The following is a 21,116-nucleotide window of genomic DNA, read 5'->3' as shown; positions in this document are numbered from 1 at the left end:
TACGCACTAATCACATCTATTACTTTTTCTCTATTAAGAAAAAACTGCATCTCCAACCCTGGATGTAACATAAACTGAGTGGTTAAGTTACAGCAAGAGGTGTTAGCTGAGCAGATGCAGGTTGTGAAAGAATTCACAGAAGTATTAACATGGGAAGAAAAGAAAGTTGTTATTCACTTTCCAAGGAAGGAAAGGGGCCAGACACATAGAGTGGCATCAGCCCTGAAGGGTGGCGGTCTGAGTCTTTTAACGGGTTTCAAAGGGCAAAGTACAGGAAAGAGTAGGTGGGTTCATATCTATTTTGGCCCACAGTTGTATTCGGGCTTGCTGTGTTTCTATAGGATGTGGTTTTTCTGAGAATCTGTAACTTTTTGTCTTCAGTAATTTTTCAGTCCTTGGGTGTCTGAAAGAGACTTGATAGTGGCCTTTGACAGGCATTACTCTTTTTGTTTTGTTTTGTTTTGAGGTACTCGGGCCTCTCACTGCTGTGGCCCCTCCCGCTGCGGAGCACAGGCTCCGGACGCGCAGGCTCAGAAGCCATGGCTCACGGGCCCAGCCGCTCCGCAGCATGTGGGGTCCTCCCGGACCAGGGCACGAACCCGTGTCCCCTGCATCGGCAGGCGGACTCTCAACCACTGCGCCACCAGGGAAGCCCCTCATTACTTTATTTTGAACAATGTCAGATGGGCTCACAAGAGGGATTTTGCAGGTGTAATTAACATCAGCTGATGTCAAGATAGGGCGATTGTCCTGGATTAACTGGTGGGCCCAATGTAATTACATGAGCCCTTAATAAACAAAGAAGCCAGAGAGATGCGGTAGCAGAAGAAAACTGAGATTTGAAGCCTGAGAAGGATTCAACACATTCTTGGTGGCATTTCGATGGAGTGCAGGTGGGCACACACGGAAACTGCAAGAAGGAAACAAACTTGGAAAACAAACTAAAGTATCCCGTAAGTTGATTCTTCCCCAGAGAATAGAGCCCAAACTGGATAACACCTGAACTTCACCTTGTGACACCCTAATCAGAGTACTCAGCCTGGTCCCCCTAATTTTATTTTTGGTCCCCCTAATTTTTGATCTAAGATCTGCTAAGAAAATAAGTGGGTGTAATCAAAACATCAAGTTTTATGCGCTAAATGTATACACTTTCTATTTGTCACATATACCCCAATAAAGCTGGGGGAAAAAAAGCCCTGCATCCCTCTTGGTTTATAAATGTAACCCCATCTATTAACTTACACATTAGTCAAAACCTCAAAACTGTTTTGCTCCACCAAACTCGGGAAGCATCAACAAGAGCAAAAACAAAGGACACAGAGATGCCATAGCCACATTCATAATTTACATCGTTAGTAGAGAGTGACCTAATTTAAGCCACGGGCCCGCGTGAAACCAATCATACCCAGAAACATCCACAGGCACGGGTCCTGCTGTTATTAACTCTTCGTTCGCTTCCCAAGAAGCCATCACGATACTGTTGCAATTCAGAGGACAAACGTTTCCTAACGTTTCACACTGCAGTAAATGACTCTGCATCTCAAAAGAGGATGTTCAGAGCCCAGGAGGGCCACAGAGGTCTGTCATTAAATTTAAAGAACCCGTCATTTAAAGCACCAGGAAGGAAACGTCCCCGGATTCCACTGCGCGAAGGCGGCGCTCGCTCCCGGGCGGGGAGGTCGCAGGTGCGAAGACAGCACCGGGCGAGGCGGTGGTCGACAGTAGGGCTTCCCTCGGGAACAGCGCCGGCTGCCCGAGGGCCGCGACTCCCGACCATCCCTCGTCCCCGGGGCGCAGCGCGCGGGGCACTGCCCGCCGCCCAGCCCGACCCTCCGCGGTGAGGACCCGCAACGGGGCTACCGGAGCCGGTCCCGCCCGTCTGACTCTGACACGGGGCCAGAAACACCGCATCCCCTCCTCGGCCGGCGAGCCCACCGCCGCGACCGCCCTCCGACTCACCCCGGGACTGGCGTCGCGGACGCTCGGCGCAGAAGGCTGTTCTCCGGCCGCGGCGCGTTGTCCGAGTTCCCGGCCGCGCGTGCGCGGGCGAAAACGGGAAGTGAGAGGAGTCAGTCCGCCTCCATTTCCTGGTTCGCGCGCCCTTGGCGTCGCCGTCGGCCTTGTGTCTGCGTGCAGGGTGCGCTCGCGGATCCGCTGGCCTAGTGGCTGGTCCGGTGCTGGCCGCTCCTCCGGCGGGGCCCCCTGCACGGCCTCAGGGACTCGAACCGCCAGCGCTTGCTGCGAAACGAGCAGAGAGGGAGGGGGTAGAGTGTGTGCTTCCAAAATTCCCGGGTTTATCTGGCCGCCTCTGCCCCGCCGCCGGGGTTGGGGGGCCGGGAAATGGGGAAGAGAGAAGGAGAGACCTGCTCCCTCGGCCCGCGTGTCCCCATCCTCCAGGGCCGGTGTGGACGTCGCACAGGCCCCGCCTCGACCCGGCGATGGCCGAGAGGGGCCCACGTGGCCAGAGGGGCCGTCTGTGACCTTCCCTGGTCGCCCGGCTCAGCGGGGTCAGTGCCAGGTATTTCTCAAGGTCTGCTTCCTTGTCTGCCTTGGGTTAGAGTCCAAACAGTACATACAGTGCAATAAAAGAGAAGCTGACTTGGAGGCATCCCGGTGTTTTTTTTTTTGCCACACCTTTGGGTGTAAATAAAATGCCGGGGGAAATGGGTTCAGTATAGCTGGACTGAGTCCAGCCCGGAGCCCCCATCCAGTGAGTCTAACTTGGACTTCAGCCACTGCGGCTTATCTGCCAATTTTGTGTGTTGTTGTTTTCTAAGTTATATACTACCCCGGGGGAAATGTCAGCAGTATAGAGCACAATTCTGAACACGGTAGATGTTCAGAAATAACCAACTTTTCAGGCAAGTGCCCATAATGACTGCCAGTTTGACCTGTTGGCTGTAAAAAACATCAGCGAGAAATACAAATAAAGTTATGTAAGCTACCTTGAACAGCTGGTAGTTTGTTTTCTGTTAGGAATCACAAAGTTCTTATCTTCCTACTTGTCTCTACTTGATTTTTAACCACGTTTCCTTTGAGAGACATGTTTTGGTGTCCCTGCTCTGGGCTTTCTCCTCTGTAGCTTTGGGTTTTATTATTTTTTATTTAAATTGAGAAATTCATTACACACCCAATACCATCGAACTCACATTCTGATTCCCTATTACTTTTCTCTCCTATTCATTTTCCAAGTTTGCTTCACTCTTTAGGATCCAACTTCAATAGCTGTATTTAACCCTTAACAATACACTGCCTGGAATTTGTACTTATCTTTCTGTGTGTTGTGTTTTATCTATCCAACTCGAATTTAAATTAAGAAGAGGAAACTGTCTTGAATATTCCCCAATGCCTAGTGTAATGCTTTGCATGAAGCAGACATTCTGTAAATATTAGGTTGAAATGATAGGTTATTGATAAAGTGAGGAGAAATTGAATGTCTTCACAACTTTGCCTGGGTTGATTACCTCCCCCCTACAAAGTAAGTTGAAATAAATACACATCAATGCTCCACTTCTTTGGTAAGTAGAATTTAGGTATAAGTGGGACTGTGCAAAAGGGCCAGAAATCCTGTATTGGTGCAGTAATTCTGGATTAAAAGATCCACAAATCTAGAGAATTTATCTTAGAAAAACCCCTTCGTTGGTCCGGTTTTGTTCAATGAGCTCCGTATGATCTTTATATCTTTTAGAATCAACAAGTATGTACTCGATGTCCACCATGACAAGGCACAGTGACAAGTATACAAAGGGCTTTGTGGTATTTGCCGTACCGGGCCCTCTAGACGCAGAGAAGCGATATAAATATACGGAAGTCCCACTCCTCTTCCTTGGATTATTACAATAGCCTCTTCATTGATCTCCCTGCTTTTGCCCTTCCCCCTGCAGTCTATTCTCAACACAACAGTCAGAGAGATCATGGGGAAACACAACGTAAACAATGTTACTTTGCTCAAACCTTCCACTAGCTTTTGCTCGTTCTTTGAGTAAAGATCCAAGTTCTTACACTTCATGACCCGCCTCCACCTCCACACGCTCTGACTTCATTTCCTACTACGTTCCTCCTCCCTTGTTCTGTACCAACCGTACTGGCCTTTGTGGTGTTCTTACCGCCTACCTGTCACACTCCCAGCTCAGAACTTTTGCATGTGATGTTTCCTTTACCTCCTTAAAGTTGAGTAATGACAGTGAGTAATGTCAATTCTTAGTGAGGCTCTTCCTGACCACCGTATTTAAAGTTGCAAACGCCCTCCCAAAACACACACACACACACACACACACACACACACACACTCCCTATCACTCTTTCTTGCTTTATTTTTCTCTAGTATTAACCACATTCTAATATGCTACATTATTTACCTTTTTATTTTATATTACTTCATCCACCAGACTAGAAACTCCATGAGGACAGGGAGTTTTGACTGTTCTTGTTTCAATGGTGCTTAATCCAGTGGGGGACACAGATAGTGATACATTCCAGAGAAGATTAAGATAGGATGATGTAAAATTGGGAGCACTTGGGTGGCTACTTTAGTTGCATGCCTGGGAAAGCTTCTCCAAAAAGGTAAAGTTTAAGTTGCTAGTGAATGAAAGAAAGGAGGCAGCTAACCAAAAGGAAAAGACAGCTTATGGCATGGGAGAAATATTTGCAAACAATGCAACCGACAAGGGCTTAATTTCCAAAATATATAAACAGCTCAATATCCAAAAAACCCAACAACCCAATCAAAAAATGGGCAGAAGACCGAAATAGACATTTCTCTAAAGAAGACATACAGATGGCCAACAGACACATGAAAAGATGCTCAACATCGCTAATTATTAGAGAAATGCAAATCAAAACTACAATGAGGTACCATCTCACACCAGTCAGAATGGCCATCATCAAAAAGTCCACAAGTAACAAATGCTGGAGAGGGTGTGGAGAAAAGGGAACCCTCCTTCACTGTTGATGGCAATGTGAATTGGTGCAGCCACTATGGAAAACAGTATGGAGGTTTCTTAAAAACTAAAAATAGAGTTACCATATGATCGAGCAATCCCACTCCTGGCCATGTATCCGGAAAAGATAAAAAACTCTTGATTTGAAAAGATACATGCATCCCAATGTTCATAGCAGCACTATTTACAATAGCCAAGACGTGGAGACAACCTAACTGTCCACTTACAGATGAATGGATAAAAAAGATGTGGTACATATATACAATGGAATACTCAGCCATAAAAAAGAATGAAATAATGCCACTTGCAGCAATATGGATGGACCTAGAGATTATCATACTAAGTGAAGTAAGAGAAAGACAAATATATCACTTTTATGTGGAATCTAACAAAAATAATACAAATGAACTTATTTACAAAACAGAAACAGACTCACAGACATAGAAAACAAATTTATGGTTACCAAAGGGGAAAAGGGGGGAGGGATAAATTAGGAGTTTGGGATTAACAGATACACAGCACTATATATAAAATAAACAAGGTCCTACTGTATAGCACAGGGAACTATATTCAACATCTTATAATAACCTATAATGGAAAAGAATCTGAAAAAGGATACATATATGAATCACTTTGCTGTACACCTGAAACTAACACAACATTGTAAATCAACCATACTTCAATTAAAAAAAAGAAAAGAAAAGAAAGGAGGCAGCTACATGAAGCTCTTGGGGGAGAGCATTCTCAGCTGAAGGAACAGCTAATGCAAGGTCTCTAAGGCTCTTGAGAATTCATTTAATGTGTTCAGGCACAGAGAGGCCACCAGCACGGCTAAGCATAATAAAAGAGGGGGAAATTATGTGAGATGAAGTCATGAAATTTGATGAGGTCACCTGGGCGAGTATATAGAGAAGTTGACCTAGGACAGAGCCCTAGGGAGTTAAAAAAAAACCCAACAATAAAACAATAAAAGAGGCTGGGGGCTTCCCTGGTGGTGCAGTGGTTGAGAATCTGCCTGCTAATGCAGGGGACACGGGTTCGAGCCCTGGTCTGGGAAGATCCCACATGCCGCGGAGCAACTAGGCCCATGAGCCACAACTACTGAGCCTGCGCATCTGGAGCCTGTGCTCCGCAAAAAGAGAGGCCACGATAGTGAGAGGCCCACGCACCGCGATGAAGAGTGGCCCCCACTTGCCACAAGTAGAGATAGCCCTCACACAGAAACGAAGACCCCACACAGAAAAAATTAATTAATTAATTAATAAACTCCTACCCACAACATCATCTTAAAAAAAAAAAGAGGCTGGGAAGAGGTTACCATGGAGACCTGCTGAAAATGTGTCTTAGCAACCAAAGAAAGGAAGTGTTTCAAGAGAGTAGAACAACCAGTTGTGGTGTTAAGAGGTCAAGGAACACAGAAGTGACCAATAGATTTAGCAACATGGAGGTCACTGGGGACTGACTTTGAAGTGGGTTGAGACGTGAGGTAAAGAAGTAGTGGGACTAATGACTATAAATATCTCAAGAAGTGTTGCTGTGAAGAGGAACAAAGAAGTGCAGAGGCTAGGGAAGCAGTGGGGTAAAGGGAATATTTTGATTGTCTTGTTTTGTTTTTGTTTTTGTTTTTGTTTGTTTTTTAAAAGAGAAGATACTACAGTGGTGCCTTTTAGACTTTTATCAAGTAAACCACAATAAGAAATAAATACATTTAGGGAACCTAAATGTATTTAGTCCAGTGGTTTAGTCCTAAATTTAGTCCAGTGGTTAGGACTCCGTGCTTTCACTGCAAGCGCCCAGGTTTGATCCCTGGTCAGGGAACTAATATCCCACAAGCCACGCGGTGCGGCCAAAAAAAAAAAAAAAAAATACATTTACATTGTGACTTGTTACATATGTACTTAAAATCATGGAAACAAAAATTTCACAAAATGATACTCTTGTTATGCATGAAGCATTCTAATTTTTCATTTTAAAAAATATTGCTTATAACTCACTAAAATGTTTGCAAGACTAGATGTTACAAATTATTTGTAGATAATTGCCTTAGACTTCCAGAGATGAAGGGATCATTTCTGGTTGGATCAGTTTCTTTTCCATCTATCTTTATTGTCTTTTTTCCTTACCCAAGAAGCCACATTCACGAAGTACAAATTTAGAAATAGTGTGATATAAAAATATTAAATATATACACACTACTATATATAAAATAGATATACAACAAGGAGCTACTGTATAGTACAGGGAACTATATTCAATATTCTGTAATAACCTACCATGGAAAAGAATATGAAAAAGAATATATATATAACAAATCACTTTGATGTAAATCTGAAACTAACACAACATTGCAAATCAACTATGCTTCAATTAAAAAAATTAAAATGTGAAGTAATATATATTGGCCCCAATTTTCAAAAAACTAGTAAAAAAAAATCACATGATTTTAGACTTATGAATTGAAACTGTATATACTCTTGCTACTTGGCAGGATTAGTTGACTAAACAAATACCTGCCATATTTTGTCAACAATGTGAACTATGTTGTTTCAAGCTAGGAAACACCGCTGGTAGTGATTTTGCTTACTATTGTGTTGCTGTGTTATTTTTGTTATTATAATAATAGTAATTTTTTTAAATGTTGGCCTTCCAAACATTCATTAAATGGTGGTGCCATTGATGGGAAAATATGCTCCCAAATCAATAAGTTTCAAATAGAAGTTAGATGTGATTAAACATTGTAAAGAACTTTAAATAATTACTTTGATTTTTTTCACTATGAACTTAGGAGCCAGAACTCTAGAACCTTTAGCAATAATAATGATAAATAAAAGCTATATTAAAGTAAAAATTTGCCACAAAAGTTATAGACTTATGAACTCTGAGAACACATACTCTGCTTTCCATTTATTCCCATGGAAAAATTAGTCTTGAACTATGCAGGTTTTAAATTATGCAGTCTTTAGCAGTGCATTCTTTACAAAATCACAACACTCCTATTTCTCATGCGTATGTCGACTTCCCAGGGAAGTTTTCGTGGTTGGCATCATCTTCCTCCTCTATCTTCCCCATTCTCAATGGACTCATTTCCTCTTTGAATCATCATGCTTTGAACTAATGTCTCCCACACACCAATACTAGTACCACCTATAAGGACTCAAACTCTTTTCTCACCCTCCAGACACCCTGTGTTCAGACTGATCAGGCTTACCTCTTATGTTCTACAGGATCATGTCCCAAATCTAGTCTTTTCAGGTGTGAGAAACAAGCTTCTAGAACTATGGCTCTGTCATAAAATAAAAGAATCTTGGAGATGGGAGAAACCTTCAGAGTAGTGTGGATTAATTTATCCCAGTGGCTCAAAGAATGAAATGCTGTTCCATTTTTAAAATACTTTTCTTGAATGGCTTGGCACACTATGGTATGTTAACTAGAAAATGTTGTATTGTTATTTGACATGAAAATATATCTGATGCTAACACATATATACGGAATTAAAAAAAAAAATGTCATGAAGAACCTAGGGGTAAAACGGGAATAAAGACACAGACCTACTTGAGAATGGACTTGAGGATATGGGGAGGGGGAAGGGTAAGCTGTGACAAAGCGAAAGAGAGGCATGGACATATATACACTACCAAACGTAAGGTAGATAGATAGTGGGAAGCAGCCGCAGAGCACAGGGAGATCAGCTCGGTGCTTTGTGACCGCCTGGAGGGGTGGGATGGGGAGGGTGGGAGGGAGGGAGATGCATGAGGGAAGGGATGTGGGAACAGATGTATATGTATGACTGATTCACTTTGTTATAAAGCAGAAACTAATAAAAAAAAATTTAAAAAAAAAAAGAAAGGGAATGGAGGATGTTAATGTGAACACATGATTTTCAATACAGAGACATTATAGAAATAAACATAGACAATATGTTTGCAAAAAAAAAAGAAAATATATCTGAAATTATCTAAAAGTCAAAACAAAATAGAACCCTTTAAAAGTTTATATATATATATATATATATAAATATATATATATATATATAAACTGGGCAACATGTTAGGCTCTAGAGACATGGTAGGTAAAAAAATATAGCTTTCCTGGAGCTTAAATCCAGTGGGAGTTAGACATTCAGTAATCACATATATGGATTTTTAATAGTGCAAAACAGTGCTGTTAGTAACTGTTAATGTTCATTGTGATCTTTGTTCCTGCAAAGTTGCTGCAACTCATAAAACCATTAAAAGGCCTCCCTCAGCCTCGCTCTCTCAATATTTAACCAACCTGTCTTACACATAGCTAATCTCCTTCCAGCTTGTATTTACGCAGCTCATTATAAAATAAAGTGACAAGCGAAACCTCAAGGGAAGAATTTCTGTGACAGGTTGAAGCAAGTAAGAAATCCAGGTGTTTTTTCCAAATAGAAAAATGTTATTAAGTCCAAATACTTAACATTTTTTTTATTTTGGAAATTTCAAAACATACACATGAGAGAGTGTGTGATGAATTCCCATCCACTCACGGTCCAGCTCCAAAATGGACGTATCTTATCAACATGTCCTATCTTGGTTCACCTACTCCTCACCTACTGTCTCCCCACCCCGGCCCACTTTGAAGCAAATCTCAGACTTCATTTAATCTCTAAAACTTCAAAACTGGTTGTTAGACTTTAAGGTTAATAAGACCCAGGTTCAGTTTTTTTGGCCAGAAGACTTCACAGGTGGTATGTATTTCCAATTGCAAGTCAGCAGGAGAAACTGAAGGTCTGGTTGTTTTTCTATTAGCAATAATCACTCCTTGGATAAACCTCACTGGCGACGACACTGCAACTATGCAATACTGGTTGTTTTTCTTTGTATGATATCAAGACTGGTCAGTGGTTTCAGCTGTTCTCAGCCTGATCCATCCATCTATTACAAAGTTCCCATCAGTTTTTGATCACATGGTTTTAGCAGCTGGCTATTGATTGATGTTCACTGCCTAGAGCCATTATTTCATTCAAAATTGAAAAGTGGTGATACATCCATTCCAACATTCCTCCTGCATTTATGAGTTAGAGTTCTTCTAAAAGGAAATATTGTTTCCTATTTGGTGACCCCAAGGTGAAGTTTATGCCAGAAAGGCAGGCCAAATGCTTGATTCCTTCCCTTTACTTAGGAGTTTTCTTAATAATAAGCTGCTTTCCTAGCCTCCACAAAAGGTAACCAATGAGTTGGTTTTTTTAAATGTCGTTATGAATTCATGAATATTAATATATTTGATATGTTTCTTTTTTTCCTGATACGTAAATTATCCCATCTATAACCAAACGGGACCCCTTTGAGCTGATCTGTCTCCTTCTGACACAACACAGTAATCTTAGTTTCCTTGCTTCTTGGTATGACAAAACATCCCAAGGTATCATTTTCATTTCCTGCCAAACTTGGACTTAGCAGTTTCTCCAAGGAAAGTTTTAGTGGGAAATGGTATACAGAGACTACAATTTTGGAAAGGGGTGTTCACGGCAACTGGGTTGGTTTCTAGACTTCCTCAGTGGATAGAGCTAGGAAAAAAGTACGTGGGCCTCTCACTGTTGTGGCCTCTCCCGTTGCGGAGCACAGGCTCCAGACGCACAGGCTCAGTGGCCATGGCTCACGGGCCCAGCTGCTCCACAGCACGTGGCATCTTCCCGGACCGGGGCACGAACCCACATCCCCTGCATTGGCTGGTGGACTCTCAACCACTGCACCACCAGGGAAGCCCGGAAAAAAGTTTTTTGTTTTTTGTTTTTTGTTTTTAATATCTGAGTTTATCCTGATTTCACTCAATTTAGGATTACAATGTTTTCATTTAGCTTTTTAATTTTATATTTATACCTCATTTTTCTTATGAAAATCTTAGTTTCTAACAAAATTACTTGTTTGCTTTATCCTGTCATATATAATAGTTTCAGGATAAAAAGATAAATATTATCATAACAATATGATTAAATAACCAAACTAAGGTTTATTTGCCATCTTTTTCTCTCCTGAGGCTATATCTCATAAGATATATATAATCAAATTTTTGTGTTTTAAAGTAATTTGACAATACTACCCAAAGTGATCTATAGATTCACTGCAATCATTATCAAAATCCCAACAGCATTTTTGCAGAAATAGAAAAAAAAATCCAAAAATTTATATGAAATCTCAAGGGAACCTGAAAAACCAAAACAGCCTTGAAGAAGAACCTAAAAGTTGGAGGCCTCACACTTCCCAATTTCAAAACATATTATAAAGTTAGTAAGCAAAACAGGGTAGTACTGGCATAAAGACAGACACACAGACCAACATAACAGAATACAGAACCTTGAAATGAACCCTCGTGCATATGGTCAAATGATCTTCAACAAGGGTGCGAAGACCACTCAACGGGGGAAAAACAGTCTCTTCAACAAATGATACTGGGAAAATTGGATGTCCACATGCAAAAGAATGAATTTGGATCCTTACCATACCATATACAAAAATTAACTCAAAATGGATTGAAGAACTAAACAAAAACCTAAAACTATAAAATTCCTGGAAGAAAATAGGCAGAAAACCTCATGACATTGGATTTTGGCAATGATTTCTTAAATATGACACCAAAAGCATTGATAATAAATTAAAAATAGACAAACAGGACTACATCAAACCTAAAAATTCTGTGCATAAAGGATACAACCAACAGAGTGAAAAGGCAACCTGTGGAATGTGAGAAAATATTTGTAAATTATATACCTGATAAGGGGTTAATATCCAGAATATATAAAGAACTCCTACAACTCAACGGCAAAAAGACAAATAACCCAATTCAAAAATGTGCATAGGACTTTAATAGACATTTCTCCAAAAATGATATACAAATGACCAACAAGCATAAGAAAAGGTGCTCAACATCACTAGTAATTAGAGAAATGCAAACCAAAACCACGAGATACACCTCACACTCATTAGGATGGCTGTTATCAAAAAATAATAATAATAAGTGTTGGCAAGGATGTGGAAAATCGGAATTCGTTTGCACTGTTGGGAATACAAAGTTGTGCACACGCTATGAAAACCAGTACGAAGGTTCCTCAAAAACTTAAAAATAGGGCTTCCCTGGTGGCGTAGTGGTTGAGAGTCTGCCTGCTGCTGCAGGGGACGTGGGTTCGTGCCCCAGTCCGGGAAGATCCCACAGGCCGCGGAGCGGCTGGGCCCGTGAGCCATGGCCACTGAGCCTGCGTCCGGAGCCTGTGCTCCGCAACGGGAGAAGCCACAACAGTGGCCCACGTACAGAGAGCCAGAGAGGCCATGACAACAGAGAGGCCCATGTACCGCAAAAAAAAAAAAAAAACAACTTAAAAATAGAATTACCCTATGATCCAGCAATCTCACTTCTGGGTATATGTCCAGAAGAACTAAAAGCAGGATCTCAAAGAAATATTTTCATACCCATGTTCATAGCAGCATTATCCGCAATAGCCAAGAGGTGGAAGCAACCCAAATGCCCATTGACAGATGAATGGCAAACCAAATGTCATATATTCAGCCTTAAAAAAGGGAGGAAATTCTGTCACATGCTACAACATGGATGAATCTTGAGGATATTATGCTAAGTGAAATAACCCAGTCACAAAAAGACAAATACTGTGTGATTCTACTTATATAAGGCATCTAAAGTAATCAAATTCATAGAAACAGACAGTAGAATGGTAGTTGCCATTGGCTGGGGGAAGAGGAGATGGGAATTTGTTTAATGGGTAGAGAGTTTCAGTTTTGAAAGTTCTGGAGATTTGGTGCACAACAGTATGAATGTACTTAATACTACTGAACTTTATACTTAAAAATAGTTAAGATGGTAAATTTTATGTTATGTGTTAAACACAATTTTTTTTAAAAAGTAATTTGAAATAATGTATCTCTGTGAGGAAGCCACCATCTCAATACACCACTAGACTCATTGGTTTCACCTTGCTTTCAGTTCTTGGGCCTTGCTTTTCATTTATTTCATTTTGGTTTAATTTTGGTTTATAATTTTTTGAAATATATTACATAGTTTCAAAGCCAAATTTACAGACAAGAAACATTCAAGGACATCTAACTTCCACCCCTGTCCTCTCCATGCTCTTCCCTCCCTCTTTCTACAGGTAACATAGCTCTATGGTTACCTCTATCTCTATTCATATTATCACCTTAGACAAGAGGTGGCACTCCATGAATAGTTTTGTATTTGGCTCTTTTACTTCACATATAGCTTGAAGATCTCTCTGCACTAGTATACTACAGAGATATTCCTCATTTCTTTTTATAGCTCCATATTACTCCATGGTGTCAACATACCATAGTTTACTTAACCTGTGGACATTTGGATTGTTTATCTATCATAAGTAATGCTTCAGCACATAACTTTGTGTACATGTCCTTGTATATCTGCCACACTGCCTCTGTGGGATTCCTAGAAGTAGCATTTTTATGTCAAAGGTTAAATGCTATGTAATTTTGCTAGATATGAGTCCAAGCACTTTTTGAGAATTCATTCAAATTCTCTGTCCCTACTCTACTATAGAAGAAGATCCAGACTACTCTGATGGGAAAGGGGTGTTGGAGGTGAGGCCTGAGAAGCTGTACTGAGAAACCTCTCACCTGAGATGAGAGAGGAACAAAAAAACCAAAGGAGTAAACAGGACCAGGAAATACATGGAAAGTCAAAGTCAAGAAGCCAGGAAGGAAATCTAGGGGATTTCAAATAGGGACCAGGAAGAGATATGGAAGCTTCAATCCAGGAACAGAAGTGTGGGAATAGTGAATGCACAAAGGTTGGGAGCAAATTGGGAAGTATTCAAGGTAATTACCCAGAACAGCAGCTGCTTTTCTACATTCTTTTCTTGGCTGGCTGGAGCATAATGCAAAGTCACAGAGTCATTGCATATGTTCATAAAATGCACAAGGGCAATTAGCTGAAGGAAGACATGGTAGCTGAAACTCAGTTTGTACTTTACTCACCAAACCGATAAAGTGCTCCATCTTCAGGTGCAAAGGAATAGTGGCAGGGTGTAGACCACCTTTTTCTAATTTGTACAAAGGTGTCACATGATCCAGCCATGGCCTTGCTCAAGTTAGCTGGGCTTACGGGCCATGCAGAATGGGCAACAATCACTCAAAATCTCCTCCCACCTTAATAGTTATATTCATTTTTCTTCTATAATTTAGCTATAGCATTGCACTTTTAAAGTGCAAGGAACTTTAGTAAAGTGAGGGTAAATTTTATAGTCTTTTGCATTTGAGCCATAAGTAGAGTTGTTTATTTTAATAAAATGGTTTGTTTTAAGAAAAATGGTTTCCAGGGCTTCCCTGGTGGCGCAGTGGTTGGGAGTCCGCCTGCCGACGAAGGGGACACCGGTTCGTGCCCTGGTCTGGGAAGATCCCCCATGCCGTGGACCGGCTAGGCCCGTGAGCCATGGCCGCTGAGCCTGCGCGTCCGGAGCCTGTGCTCCGCAACGGGAGAAGCCACAACAGGGAGAGGCCCACGTACCGCAAAGAAAAAAAAAAAAAAAAATGGTTTCCAGGTTAAACAGCCAACTGGTTAAACCTTAGGGTTCTGTGAGGTGAGGCATGTTAGTACTTTTGTTTATTTGGAGATGGGAGAAGCAGGAAAAACAGCAAACCATGAGATACCTGGAGGTGATATAGATCTTTATGTGTAAGATCTTGAGCTTTGGCGTTGAGAGAGACAAGGAACTTAATCCTAGCTCGACGATACACTAGTTCAGGTAAGTGATCTTTAAACACTTCTGCTCACATAACCTCCAATGGAATTTTGAAAAACTATGTAACCTTCCCTTTAACATTGTTCTGGAAGTCCTTGCTTACGCAATGAGGAAAGAAAGAGAAATAAAAGGTATACAGGTTTGGAAGGGAGACATAAAACTGTCTTTGTTCACAGATGACATGATCATCTATGTGGAAAATCTGAAAGAACTGGCAAAAAAATTTCCTGGAACTAATAAGTGATTATTTCAAGGCTGCAGATACAAGGTTAATGTACAAAAGTTATTGCTTTCTAATATACCAACAATGAACACGTGGAACTTGAAATTAAAACCACAATATCATTTATATTAGCACTCCCAAAAATGAAATACTTAGGTATAAATCTAACAAGATATATATATGAGGAAAACTACAAATCTCTGGTGAACGAAATCAAAGAACTAAATAAATGGAGAGATATTCCATGTTTATGGAAAGGAAGACAATATTATCAAGATGTCAGTTTTTCCCTACTTGATCTATAGATTCAATGCAATCCCAATCAAAATTCCAGCAAGCTATTTTATGGATATTGACAAACTGATTCTAAAGTTTATATGGAGAGATAAAAGACCCAAAATAGCCAACACAATATTGAAGGAGAGAACAAAATTGAAGGACTGACACTACCCAAATTCAAGACTTCAAGCTACAGTTATCAAGAATACCATGGTATTGGTGAAAGAATAGACAAATAGATCAATGGAACAGAATAGAGAGCCCAGAAATAGAGCCATATAAATATAGTCAACTGGTCTTTGACAAAGGAGCAAAGGAAATAAAGTGGAGTAAAGATAGTGTTTTCAGCAAATGGTGCTGGAACAACTGGACATCCACATGTAAAAAAATGAATCTAAATACAAACCTTATGCCCTTCACAAAAAATAGCTCAAAATGGATCTTAGACCTAAATGTTAAATGCAAAACTTTTATAAAATTCCTAGAAGATAATACTGGAGAAAACCTAGATGACCTTGGGTATGGTGATGCCTTTTTAGATACAACACCAAAGACACGATTCATGAAATAAGTAATTGATAATCTGGACTTCAATAAAATTAAAGACTTCTTCTTGCAAAAGACAATGTCAAGAGAATGAGAGGATAAGCCCTAGACTGGTAGAAAATGTTGGCAAAGGATACCTCTGATAAAAGACTGTTATCCAAAATATTAATATATAAAGAAGTCTTAAAGCTTAACAACAAAAAACTACCCAATTTAACAATGGGTCAAAGACCTCAATAGACCCCAAAATATACAAGGAACTATTAAAACTCAACAATAAGAAAATGAACAACATGGTTTTGAAATAGGCAAAAGACTTGAGCAGATACCTCACAGAAGAGGACATGCAGATGGCAAATAAGCATACGAAAAGATGCACTACATCATGTGTCATCAGGACAATGCAAATTAAAACAACAATGAAATAACACTACATACCTATTAGAACGGCCAAAATCTGGAACACTAACAACCCCAAATGCTGGTGAGGGTGTGGAGCAACAGGAACTCTCATATATTGCTGGTGGGAATGCAAAATGGTAGAGCCTCTTTGGAAGACAGCTGGGCAGTTTCTTACAAAACTAAACATACTCTTACCATATGATCCAGCAACTGCACTTCCTGGTATTTGCTCAAAGAAGCTGAAAACTTATGTCTACACAAAAAGCTGCACATAAATGTTTATACAGCAGTATAATATAACTGTACTTATAACTGCCAAAGCTTGGAAGCAAACAAGATGTACCTCAGTAGGTGAGTGGTTAAATAAACTGTGTTACAACCAGATAATCAGTGCTAAAAAGAAATGAGCTACCAGGGAATTCCCTGGCAATCCAGTGGTTAGGACTCTGAACTTTCACTGTGGAAGGCAAGGGTTCGATCCCTCGTTGGGGACTAAGATCCTGCAAGCCGCGTGGCATGGCCAAAAAACCCTCCCCAAAACAGAAATGAGCTACCAAGCCATGTTCCCACTGACCTCTCCCTCACCTTCCTCCTTTAGACCTAAAGATGCCTACATCTGTTATCTCCTCACTGGTTTCCTTTAACTCTTGGAATTAGTTCCTTTATTAAATTCCCCTGATGGAACTTACCATTTGTTTCTCCAAAAAGACCCTGACTGAAACAACTAGAAATTCTAAATTCTAGCTATCAAAGATAACTTTTAGCTTCCTAACACGACAGTTGCCTGTCTTGTCTGTCTTCATTCCTGGACTTGTTGGCCCCTTGAGGCTGGGGACTGCCAAGAGCTGTCATTGCATTCTCAGAAGTGAGCTGAAGACCTGACCACAGTAAACGCTCAGTAAATGTTTGTTGACTGAACTAATGTGATTTCTTCTATTAGTGTCTTTTAAATTTTTTTGGCCACGCCACACACAAGGTTCTTAGTTCCCCCACCAGGGATCGAACCCACGCTCCCTGCAGTGGAAGCTTGGAGTCTTAACCACTGGACCACCAGGGAAGTCCTCTATTGGTGTCAAAATTTTTAACATTAAAACTAGAAACAGAAATCATCTAAAAGAGGTAAAATCTGTCCGAATTGGTCACTCCAGAAAAACCCTCTTTTAGATCTGGCTTGTTTCAGAGACACACATGTAGAGGAAGAACCAATTTTTGCCATTTATTTCTCTTCGTTTACCTGGTCCGGTTGGTTCTCCCATGTTGTTATTTACTGAGTCCACAGCAAACGTATGATGATTTTCTGTAAATCGGCCCAATCCAACAGCTACTGCCCTGATCACTTTGGCCTCTTCGGTGTTTTGGCCTGTGCTGTCCCGGGAGAGGGCGGCAGGGCAAAGAGGTTAGATGGATGGTGGTATTTGGAGCAGGGTCCCTAGCTCCACAGACTGTCTGAGGAGCAGGATCTTCAGCTCCCCAGAGGACAGCAGGGGTCCAGAGAGCTCTCATCGTAGCTGTCACCAAGGAGACGAAGGCGCATTGTTTGGTTGGACTCACTGAGCAGTCTTCACAGGCTTCAAGACCAGCCTCTTCCTCACTTAGCCCTCCACCTTCACCCCAACTCCCCTCAGCCACAGAGGCCTGGCTCTGAGCTGGGAGCTGCTGTTTCTGCCTTACTCTCCCCTGTGGGAGCAGCTTTGTTTTTTTGGGGTTTTTTTAACATTTTTACTGGAGTATAATTGCTTTACAATGGTGTGTTAGTTTCTGCTTTATAACAAAGTGAATCAGCTATACATATACATATACCCCCATATCTCTTCCCTCTTGCGTCTCCCTCCCTTGCTTTGGTTATTTTTTATGTTTTTTTGTGTTTTTTTCCCCAATTGGGATACAATTCACATAACATAAAATTCACCCCATTAAGCATTTTAAGATGTACAATTCAGGTGCTTTTTAGTATATTCACAACGTTGTGCAAGATTCACTACCATCTAATTCTGGAACATTTTTGCTTTGATCTTTGAAGCCCAGAAAATGAACGAAAGGGGTTGAACCTCATTAAAATAAAAGCTCCCCATGTCCGAGAAGCATTAATAGTTTGGTATGTAAAACCCCTCATTTTGTATTTATAAGCATTTTTCCTCCTCAAGGACCATGATATTGTAAAAAAAAAAAAGTTTTTGCTTTAGTTAGAGTCTCTATTAATTCATTAGTTCCATTTCATTTTTTCAGCATATTTCCAATTGCTTCTAGATCAGAGGGTGCTGATGATACAGAGTGAACAGCAAACAAGACCCCTGTCCTCTGGGGTTTGCAGTCGGGCAGGGGTGAGACCGGTAATCAAGTTATTACTATTGGGATGAGTGCTACGGGGTGAATAATAGGAAGGCAACCAAGTCTGGAAGTCAGGTGCCCTTTCCCTGAGAAAGTGGTGTTGACGGTGAGACCTGGGGGCTGAGGAGGCTGAGCTAGGGAAGGCTGGTGTGTCCAGGTGTGAGTGTGGCCAGGGTGTGGACGGGGCAGATGAGGCAGCTCGCGGTGAACTCTTGGGTGGGAAGGGAATGATGGCCAAGGGGACCTCGCAGTTCAGTGTGGCTGAAGCATCAGGAGCTGTGGGCGAGTGGAGCACGATGACATGCCACACAGGCCAGTCACAGGGGCTTGGAGACCACGCTGCCAATTTGGGACTTGATCTTCAGTGGGAACCCATCGAAGGCATTAATGTGGGGATGGCAGGATCCATCCACCATATGGAGGCCACTTGGGAGACCATCATCGGGTGAGAAAGGGTGGCTGCTTGGGTGAGGACAGTCATGAGGATGGAGGGGAGGGAAGAGATTTAAGAGATATTTGGGAGGTGGAAGAGAGAGGGATGGACAGCGGGATTTGATGATGACTTAGAAACAAGGTGGATGGTATGATAGGGAACTTGGTGAAGAACAAGTCTGGACAGAAGAGTCATGGGTTCCCTTTAGGACGGGTTGGGTTTGAGGTGCCTGGGAAACATCCGCATGCGTGGAGATGTCAAGCCGGTAGTTGTGGGTGTCTGGCAGCTCAGAGGACAAGCCTGGACCAGAGAGACAAAGTTAGGAGAGGCGGAAAGTAACCATGAAACCGCCCTTCAAATATACATATCACAGCACCTGAAGCACTTCGTCAGACGGCTTATTACTTGTCTTTCTTTCTATGTCAGTGATTCTCACTTTGCTCTGCCCGTTCCTGGACGGGTGTGGCATTTTCTCCAGGAACATCTCTCTTCGTGTACGATGACTCTCCCTCGTCTAAGGTGCCTGGAGGGTAGGAAGGTGTTGTTTATCTTTGCACCCCCGGGACGCATTTTAGAAAGTCACTAGGTTTCTGACTGATGACTGACCAAGAGAACACATGAATCAACGATCGTATTACAATCTGCATAAAAGCAGCAATTAGAGATACGGGTGACATCAATTTAATTTTATAGCACCCCTTATTACAGCTTAAAATAATTTCTATTTATAAAGAAAACATAAAATCATGCAGGACATCAAAATGAAGGCAGCTTAAAAAGTACAGCATGAAGATATAGAAAGGATCACAAAAATTCAGTCATTTAAAAGCATAGCTGAAGACGTGTCCCCCATGGATCTTCCAAGGGTGTGCCTCAAAGGAAAATGGTCACTGGCAGTCACATCAAACAGAAGAGCACGGCTCAGCTCAGGAAGCCATGAGAAGCTACCCTCTACATTTCCAAAAGGGTTGATAAACTCAATCATTTCGTTTCGAGTTACACCGTTGACTGCTTTGATCTCAGCTGTGGAGTGATTTCCAGGAGGCGTCCTCAGCCAAACATGGCCACGGGGAGAGAGAGAACAGCCTCTCCTCCTCTGCTGTGAGTCTTCCTCTGGGTGATCTGGACCCCCAGGTGTGGCCCCCCACTCACCCGGCACTTGGATCAGCATCACGGCCGTGACCCTCTAAACTTGAGGGAAGCAAGACACACCCGCTCATCCATTTATACCCAAGTGCACACGGTTCAGTAGGCGGAGTCGGAATTCCCAGGTCAGAAGTCATAGAACAAAGAGGGAAACTGTTTCTCAGTCAGTTCCTTGGGTGCACGCAGTTCCATATGTTTCAGTTACAAGGGCAGAAAACAGTTTCAACGTTCTTAAGGCCAAAGTGTCATTAAATATGAAAGACAATCCAACAAATTGCTTCTGCGTGTCTAAGTGAAAAAAGGAAGCCGATGTTAGCCCGTAGCTGGGAGAGAGAAGGCCACAGGCATATAGAAGAAATCTGATTCAAGGAGTGAGGAAATGGCCCTAAAACAAGCAACACAGAGAGCAGAAACATGGACCTGGAGGAGAGGAAAATTCTAGAACAGAGAGGTCAGATGTGGAAAAATGTTATAAGGAGGATAGTCATGGCTCAAAACTAAATGAAACATTCATTCATCTGAAAAAGGGAAAGAAAATTTGTTAGACCATAGTTATTAGGACTGTATTTAAAATAATGTGTTTTTCTATCATATATCATAGAGGAAGAGGAAAAGTCTAGTGCTCCTGGTTGAAGTCTGCTGTAACTGAGGGAGATCGATCCCTTTGTCTTTTTGCATAGAAGCCACTGTTCTCATGATGTTAAAGACGGAGCATCATTAAATTGAAAGCCGAAGAGACTAACTATCCACAGACGGCTAACCTTAAATCTCCACAGAAGAAAAGTCCTTCTGAGTGCTTAGGAAGAATCCCCAGAGTGAGGAACTGTTATTAGAGTTACCTGTTACACATTTCAGCTGAATGACGGGTGATGTCATGATGGGGACCTTCAGGGGAATGGAACCCTCATCTCAGTCATGCAGGCCCCATTCCACTTCTAATATTTGTCAATTTGTAAAATAACTGCACTCTTCCTATCTTTTAGTGGGGCTACTTCTAAGGGTTCTAACATAAAACCAATAATCAATGGAAGGTTGGTTCTAGGCTGGTCTTAAGCCTGAAAGGATGTGAATAGATTT

General features: G+C 41.5%; 1 protein-coding gene across 3 annotated transcripts in view; it reads right to left on the bottom strand.

Moving 5' to 3' along the window:
- Positions 1-2,369, bottom strand: part of LGALS8 (galectin 8) — a 30,516-nt gene extending 28,147 nt beyond the window's left edge. For 2 of the 3 annotated variants that reach the window (XM_081241263.1, XM_081241264.1), the window contains exon 1: positions 1,960-2,048. The gene's annotated coding sequence lies outside the window, so the exon portion shown is untranslated. Of the gene's footprint in view, positions 1-1,959 lie in introns of all 3 variants that reach the window. The other variant, XM_081241265.1, reaches the window with a different exon arrangement.
- Positions 2,370-21,116: the final 18,747 nt, after the last annotated feature.

The sequence above is a fragment of the Mesoplodon bidens genome (assembly GCF_964165515.1).
Source record: "Mesoplodon bidens genome assembly, chromosome: 1".
NCBI lineage: Eukaryota > Metazoa > Chordata > Mammalia > Artiodactyla > Ziphiidae > Mesoplodon > Mesoplodon bidens.
This window is presented reverse-complemented; position numbering and strand designations above follow the sequence as displayed.